The sequence below is a fragment of the Oryctolagus cuniculus genome, chromosome 7 (genome assembly GCF_964237555.1).
Source record: "Oryctolagus cuniculus chromosome 7, mOryCun1.1, whole genome shotgun sequence".
In the NCBI taxonomy this organism is placed as follows: domain Eukaryota; kingdom Metazoa; phylum Chordata; class Mammalia; order Lagomorpha; family Leporidae; genus Oryctolagus; species Oryctolagus cuniculus.
The window spans coordinates 117,781,518-117,790,398 of NC_091438.1; positions in this window are offsets into that span (position 1 = coordinate 117,781,518).

Sequence of the window (8,881 nt, forward strand, 5' to 3'; positions counted from 1 at the left end):
AAGCAGTAGAAGATGACCCAAGTGCTTGGGCCTCTGCACCTGCGTGAGGGACCCAAAAGAAGCTCCTGGGTCCTGGATCCTGGTTTCAGATTGGCCCTGTTCCAGACTTTGTGGCCAACTGGAGAATGAACCAGCAGATAGAAGATCTCTCTCTCTCTCTCTCTCTCTCTCTACTTCTACCTCTCAAATACATAAATAAAATCTTTAAAAATATATAAAAAGAAAAGAAAAGAAGAAAGGAAGCTGGGAGTGGGGCGGAGGAGTGGAATTCGATGTGTATTGTGTGTTTACTCACTAAATGTCAAGCCTATATGGTTTCCAAATGTTACTTTATTTAATCCTCTTAACAACTCTGTGAAGTTGTTATTGTTTTCTCCTTTATGGAGGCAGAAATAAATCTCAAACCACCCCCCTGGTTACAATTCTGGCTCTGCCATTCATTAGCTGTGTGCCTCTGGGGACGCTCACAGTGTTTCTGGCCCCCTAGTCGTTTTGGTTTGCCCATCTGCCTCCCGGGAACTTGAAGACAGCAATTACATCCCCTCTGAGTCTTTTCTTCCTCATATCCAAGCTAAATCATCCCCAGTCACTTCTGATGTCACCCATGGTACAAAGGTCAAGAGCACAGGCTCCAGAATTAGAATAACCAACAATGTGAGAAGACCTTGTGCACAAGCCGGTTACCCTCTCAAAGTGTTGGCTTTCTGTATGTGCAACATGGACTACTCAAGAATCCATCCCACAGAGTTGTTTGGGCTTTTTTCTTAAGATTTATTTTATTTTATTTTATTTTATTTTATTTTATTTTATTTGAAAGAGTCACAGAGAGAAAGGGAGAAACAGAGAGAGAGAGATCCACTGGTCCACTCCTCAAATGGATGAAAGCCAGGAGCCAAGGTCTTCTCCCGGGTCTCCCACATGGGTGCAGGGACCCAAGCACTTTTAATGTCCCTATGCCCAGTATGCGATGTTCAGAACCGGGTGTTATCTGGATCCCCTTGTTTCCCAGGGGACATTATAATCTTCCCTGCCAGAGCAGATCCTTCCTCCTGAGAGTAAGTAAGGAATGGGAGCGTGGGAACAGGACCAGAGCCACGCCACTGCCAGGAATCCATGCAAGCTGTGCTGATCAATCACAACTCAAGAACTGATAACAAACTGGTGTTTGTCCCGAGTCTAAGAGGAGAGGCAGCAGCCTGATGGGAGCGCTGGGATTTTTATTACATTAACTGCTTTAGAGCAACTGTCGGGAAACTCTCTGTCTCGGGGGGGGGGGGGGGGGGCGGGGGTTAGTCTTTCTTTTCTATTTTTTTTTATTTGATTTATTTATTTGAGAGGTAGCTACAGACAGACAGAGAGAAAGGTCTTCCATCCATTGGCTCACTCCCCAAATGGCTGCAACAGCCTAAGCCAGGAGCCAAGAGCTTCTTCTGCATCTCCAGTATGGGTGAAGGGACCCAAGCACTTGGACCATTTTCCACTGCTTTCTCAGGCCATCAGCAGAGAGCTGAATCAGAACAGGGGCAGCCAGACTCAAACCCGTGCCCATATGGGACGCCGGCACTGCAGGTGGAGGCTTAGCGTCCTGTGCTACAGCACAGGACCCAAGGTTCAACGTTTCTAACACCCAGGAGCAGATCACTGTCCTATGGAACTTTCTTCAGTAGTGGAGACACATTGTTTTACATTCAAATGCTTCTAAAATCTGAGTGCATTGAAAAATCAGTGAACAATAATAGTAACAACAACAAGCCCTTAAAACAGTGCCGGGAGCTCCCCCTTCCAAAGGCTATAACCAGTCTGCTGGTGAACCTTTAATAGACGAAGCTCCATTGCTTGCACATCTCCTGTCTGTTAGATCAATGCTATCTGCTTAGCTACTTTGATTTTTATTTCTTCCTTTTCCATTTTCATACGTTCTCCTTTTATCAAAAATAATCATCGTTAAACATGCAGTTGTCCCCACATTCCCCAGTCTACGGGGAATCTAAAGAGCCCCTTGAGAATCTAAGGAGCCATAACCCACCTGAAACTTCAATCTGCACGCCGGAAGCAAAAGTAAACTGTGCCCACATCCCCATCAGGTACTTCTCAGGCTCTCAGGAGAGTTTCATAGGCGTGGTGGCTCCCTCTGCCTCCAGACCTCTGCTCTGAGCTTCTCCACTATTCCCTCCTGCCCACTCACACTTCCCTAAGCTGCCCTGGCCACTTCCCAGGTCCTCCCACACATACACATTGGCCTTCCCTTGAATTCCCAAAGCTCAGGTGCCACTAAACCAGATGTTTGACCAACTTCGCTCAAGTGCTGAGAAGTTTACAAGGGGACTATGATACAGAAAAGAGAAATGAAGTAATTAATGCCCCATGGCACCCACACCAAAGACCAACAGGAAGCACCATTTTACGTCATTCAGAATAACTTCCATTCAGAGGACTCCCTCACACCTCTTACCTCCTCTCTCCTCCCAGCTTCAAAACACGAATCCTCTCCCCATGGGCCCTGCCTGAGGAAGTCCAAAACTTGATGCTATTAATTAAGACGCACTAGCTGCTACAGGAGGCAAACAGTGAATTCTGAAAGGCAGAACAGAGTATCCTACTCTTATAAATCCCAACCAGCAGGAGGGCATGAGCCCATGGAGCTCTGCTCCACAGTCATTCAGGAACCCAGGCTGACAGAGGACGTACTATCTTCCCTGGATGCCAACGGCCAGACTGCAGATGTGGACATAGGAAGTTACACATAGAAGGCGTTTTGTGGACCATGCCATTGCTGGCATGGCAAGAGAAATTTCTCCCCTTGTTCCTTTGGGCAGAACACATGGCTATGCCTTATAAAAAAAAGGCTAGGAAATGTGAAATAACACACACTCGAGAGTGAAAGGGAACAGGTAGATGACCTAGTCCCTCAGCCACAGACAGCATCATGAGTTTTTTGGTATCCAGGGAAATAGCACTTTTTAGTTGATTATGCACAAAAATTTAGCACTCCCTCCCGCTTTGCTTCAACTTCTGCCAGACTTGCTTCTGGCATGCCTTCCCATAACCAGCCTTATTTAAATATTTCTCCAAAACAACACAGATACCTCTCTGAAACAAATAAATTCTGTTGCCAACTCTGGAATTCACAAAGACTTGCTATTGTTTTTCCTGTATTTTTCTAAACAGAAAAAATGCTTAAAGAAATCACTCACACTCCTCCAGCTCTATCAGTTTTACTGTCGTGAGTCTCATCCAACCTTCGAGATCATGTTCAGATGATTTATCTTCCTTGAACTTGTGGTTCAAGGAGGTTACGTACTTTGTCCAAAATGCTATGGCTAGGAAATAGTAGAGCCAGACCTTTTTTTCAAGCTTTGTTTATTTATTTTGTTAATTATTTGAGAGAGAAAATGACAAAGAAAGGTAGAGAGAGAGAGAGAGAGAGAGAGAGTGAGAGAGCGCTTCCATCCACTGGCCTCAATGGCCAGGGCTAGACCAGGCCAAAGCCAGGAGCCCAGAACTCCCTCCAGTTCTCCCACATGGGTGGCAGGGGCCCAAGGACTGGGGCTATCACCTGCTGCTTCCCTAGGCACATTTGTAGGGAGCTGAATTGGAAATAGAGTGGCCAGGACACCAACCAGCGTGCTGATATGGCATGCTGGCATGGCAGGCAGTGGCTTAACCTGCTGTGCCATGATGCCAGACTTCTAACGGCAGCATCACCCCATAGCCAAAGCTCTTGCCTATACACTATCCTGCCACTCAATACCTCTGATCATTTTTCCTGACCTCTAACCTCTATCTGCTGCCTTACTCTCTGTGTCTAAACTATGCAGGTTCCCATCCACAACATGCCTTCCCTTCCTTATTAAGGAATCAGTTCCCAGAATGCAGGAGCCATATTTGATCCCTCCTTGCTATCAAGGGCTGGCCACAGTGGCTGTTTACTTCTTCACCATTCAAGAAAGCACACCTTCTTTGGATAGTCAAATTGGAATTTCCCAGAAAGGCATCTTGTCCAGACCCCTGCCCAGGTCACAGTCCCCCTTCTCCGTTCAAAGTGACCAAAGCAGAGACTTTGAAGCCTAACAGACGCAGGTACCCATTTCACCTCCAATATCAACCATGAGGCTTTGGACAAGTGACTGAACTCCTCACTTAGTGAAACTCAGATGAGTTACTGCCCTATATGTTCAATAAACAGCATTGATTGTGTTGTTATTAACATGATTACCATTACTGATGACTTAGCCAGATTATTTATCACAAAATTGAACAAAGCCTCTAAGGCCTGGAAACAAAACGGAGGTGGGATTTTGAGTGGCTTCTTGTGACCTTCAGAGAGCAGAGTGGAATAAGTACTCTTTGGGGGAATTCTTGACCCTTCTAAGAATCCCATTAAACCTAAACACACATCTGTTAGCACACACCAAGCATGCAGTCTCTGCTTTCACCCAGAATTGGGTAGTACAAGGAGGAATATTATATTCAGTAACTCATATGGAACCATTTATCCCCAATCACTTTGTGCTTTTCCTTAAACTTTTCCACAGTCTTTGGTTTCAAAGGCCATTTTAGAACGACTGAATTTCCTTGCAAACTAAGTTCTCTGCCCACTCTCTCCCATCCCCCCAAAAATAGATTGTTTTAGGAAAATCTCCTTGGGGCATAAGGACTCTGAGTTTCCAAACTTGCTTTCCCCTGTATTACTTTTTTCTTTTAAATAAAAATTGCCCAGGAAACCAGGATTCATTAAGAGCCATAGGGGAAAAACATGACTGAGATGAAAGGAGTCTGAGGCTTACTACTTAGAAAGCAAGTTTACAGGGTGATCTTAGAGAATGGGGGAATATGAGCAGAGCAGGCTCTAGAGGTCGTAAAGTTACGTTGTCCTCTTTCAGAAAAGGGGAAACTGAGGCTTCTAAGAGAAATTAGTTATCCAGAGTAACATAACAAGTCAGAGAGCTGAGAGCTGAGCTGGAGTCCAATTAGAGCAGGTCTTCTAGAAAGCACAGCCCCAACCAGGGATTCAGATGTCAGTGCTTCACTTGGGAAGTACAAGCCCGGCCAGTGAGAGGGAAGAGAAAGGAAGTGAGGCGGGAACTGGGAAGAGAGGAGATGCAGGGAGAAGCCTTCCACTGGCTCTCGCTTCACAGAGCCGTAGCACAGTCGGTGGGCAGGTCCCCTCCACACTCAGGCCTTCTCAGGAGCTGCAGGGGGAGGCAGCATCTCTAGGCTGGGGGTTCTAGAAACCACACCATCCTTGGCCAGTGACAGGTGATGAGCTAGTAGATAAACGACTTCACACACACACACACATACACACACACACACACACAGAGCTGTGATAACTTTAGGCATACGCTCTACCCTGGCTCCCAGACCAAGTGATAAATATATTCTGATTGGCGTAGAACTTCCCTGGATTCTTCACTGAAAGCCCCTTATCCAGAAAACCCCTTAGCCCTGGGCAGACGTGGATGGCTGTGCACCCTATCCCAAAGGATCACAGTGTAATTCAGTTCCAGTTAGTTGTTCCCTGAGTATTGCATTGGAATGCACATTTCTTACCAGCTTCCTTCCCTTTTCTGTCTCACTGCCCTGCGAGCATCTCCTGGAATCATCACCCAATTAAACCACTGGCACTTTAACCCATGTCTCAGAGTCTGCTTCCAAGGGAACTCAAGGGCCTGGTACATAATAACTTCTCAGCAAATGTTACGAAGACTCATATTAGAACAATGTGAAGTCTTCTGCCTTCAGTTGTTTTGGAAACTTGAGCAAAGTGGTCTGTTTCTTGGGTACCAGCATCAGGCAGCATCTGAAGAGCTTCACTCTGGTTCTGCCCAACCTAGGCAGCCGGACGGGACCTGAGATTGGTAGGCAGGAGCTGCTGGTCCAGGCGCATGTAAGTAACAATAATTGCATGGCTGCTTTAGCTAAGGACTTGTGGCACCCAAATTAATTAGTTGGAGACTGCTAAACAACCCATACAATAGAAAGCCACATACAATTTCTCATACAATTAATTTAAGTTCTATCTATAGGTAACAATGCAGAGGCAGAATTCCTCAAAGTGTGATCAGTGGTCCACCTCCCTACAACCAAAACATGTTGGAGTCAAAAGGCGTGGGTTTGTTCAAAATGCTGATTCCAAGGTTCCCCCACTAAATTCCAGAGTCCCTCCCCCGAGGTGCTGCTGAGGAAGTCCTGGTAATCTGCATGCTTAACAGCCTCTCCATGTACCTTCTGAGCACATTAGCTTTAGAGATCCATTGCCCTAAACGATGACAGAGGGTCTGTGCTACATTCTCCCTACCCCTGCCCACTGAGGGAACAAAGTTCTTCTCTGATCATAGTTAGACCCAAGTGGATTTCTCCCCTTGCTCCTCCTGACCCCTACACTTCCCCTTCTGAGAGTCCTGGCCTGCTCTTGCCCTGTCCTGATCAGAACTCACATTCTCAAAGGGGCCTGCGCTTTCAGTCCTTTGTTCAAGGTTCATGGTAAGTCCAAGGTTTTATCCACAGCAAATGCCTATTGTTAATGACAAACTACTCTGCTGCACTTCACGACTCTCCTCTGATCTGGGCTTCTGTACCCATCTGGCCTTGAGTACGGAGAAAGGTCAAGGGCCTACATTTCCATGATAGGAGACTATTTTGTTCCATAGCATGATATATCAGTGAGTGTCCCCCCCACCGACGACCTCTGCTTGCTCAGCTGAAACAGCTCCGATGTCCCCATTGGCCACTGAATTCCCCTCCCACTAAGGGGTCTCTTCATCTATTTCCTTGCACATACATAGGTTTCAGTGAACTTTTTAAGGGCAAGAGTCATGCCTGATGGAATGTCCAATCCTTAGTAACTAACCAAAATTCTGGCTCATAAAAGGGATTCCAGCATTATGTGATGAATAAACGGTGAGTTTTTATGTTAATAACTTACCAATATCTAAAATTATCAAGTTTGTTTATTGGTAAAGTTGATTATTGCCTACACCAGAAATATAAATGCTCTGTTAGCATTACAGGAGGAATTGTATGCCCCTCTCCCAAGCCACGAAAGTTCATATGGTGATGTCTCAACACCTTGGCCCTCTGAATTTGACTGCATTTGGATATAAGATTTTCAAAGTGGTGATTAGGTTAAAATGAGGTCATTAGGGCGGGCCCTAGGCGAACATGACTGGTGTCATACTGTAACTGCTAGACAATGAACTGAACTTCGGAAATGCCGCACATCTCTGATCCTGGCCATCTTGTACAGCATCTGGCATGGAGGAAGTGGTCAATCATTAAACCACCAAGCCAACTGAATCTTTGTATCTGGCCAGGACTGACGGAGTCCCCGTCTGCAAGTGACTTACATTCTGCTGGAGGACAACTCCATAAACACATGCATCTGGCACATACTAGGTAGTCAACAAACATTTATTGGGTTGAAATCCATTGACCCAAAAGTGCCATCATGTTCTATCCTCTTCTTCCAAACAAAGGAGTGGCGATTTTCAAGGCAAAACCTAACTCTTCTAGAACACAACTGATGAGTCCCCAACCCCTGAGCTGCTAGAACGGCAGCATTTCAGAATGTGACTCACTCTGAGGCTCATAACCCAGCCCAGTTGGGTGGCCAGGTAAAGCTCTTCCAGCCTAGACCCTAGAGGCACACCATGACTCTGAAGCCAGCAACAGCCAGATCCCTCCCTCTCCACACTGACCGAGCCTGGCACGGCCACTCTGCCCCAGGAGTTCATCGCCAGCCAGTCCGGGTGCCCACAGCCTGGGTTTTGCCTTAAGGAACAAAATCTGCAACTACAGAAAACACTGACTGGAACCATTTGCCCTCCCCCAAAGCTTGAAAGAAGCTGCATGTGGACTCCCTAATCCTCCTCTCCCCCTCTGCCAGGAATGAATTTCATTTGGAGGCAAAATTAGGGGGGCCGTGAGGGAGAGGGAGCACAGAGAGGTGGGCCAGACACATCTGGATAGCTTTTCTTTGTAAATTCAGAAGACTGCGGGGAATCACTTTCTCCCCTTGACAAAGGAAATGGCCCATGGTCAAGAATTGATGACTTGCAAATCTTATGCAGGTGAAGAGGTTATTGTGCCTGGAGGTCTTTGGGGTTTAGCAAAAAATGAAGAACAAACAATTTAAATGGGGCAGCTGTTTATGGGACCAGAATCTCCACCATCAGTCAGCAAGAGAGCAGTTCTGGAGGTGTGACGTCTTCAACACTGTCCAGAGTCTCATGGTCCATTTGCCTGCCCATTCAGCAAACATATCTTAAGATGTGTTTGTGACACTTTGCCAGGCTATATGTTTGGTGCTGGAGCAAGAACTCTTAGGTGAATTTGTCTTCATCTCTAACAGCCTCACGGGGAAAACAGTCACACAAGTTGTAAGATACAGGCCATCGGTCACAAAGCATATGGAAACAAAGACAGATGAGTGGTAAGTACAAACACGGAGGTATTTGAAAAGTGATTAACTTAACTTTGCAAGAAGGAGTGGTGACAAAGACTTTCTCCTTGACCAAACTTTGTCCAGGCTCCTCTGAGGAGCCTCTTCCAGCCTACCTTTCCCCAGTAGGTCTCCACCTGGGCCTTCCAGATTCATCCTTGGAGGGTTGGTTCCAGCAAGAATCCCACTAAGTCAATTTAGAGAGAATCCACCACTGTGGACACCTGAACACCCTCAACATTGCATCAGATTCCTTATCTTCAACCTGTACCCGTGGTATCTGGTCCCCCTGGCCTTCCTTCAGCAAGGATCCTGTCAATCAGGTTAGCCAGAATCTCCCACTCCCCTTAGAGGTTTCCTTTCAGTCATTTTCCACCCACTGTCTCCACCTTGCTCTTTGGCTATAAATCCCCACAATAAATTCCCACAATTGTTCAT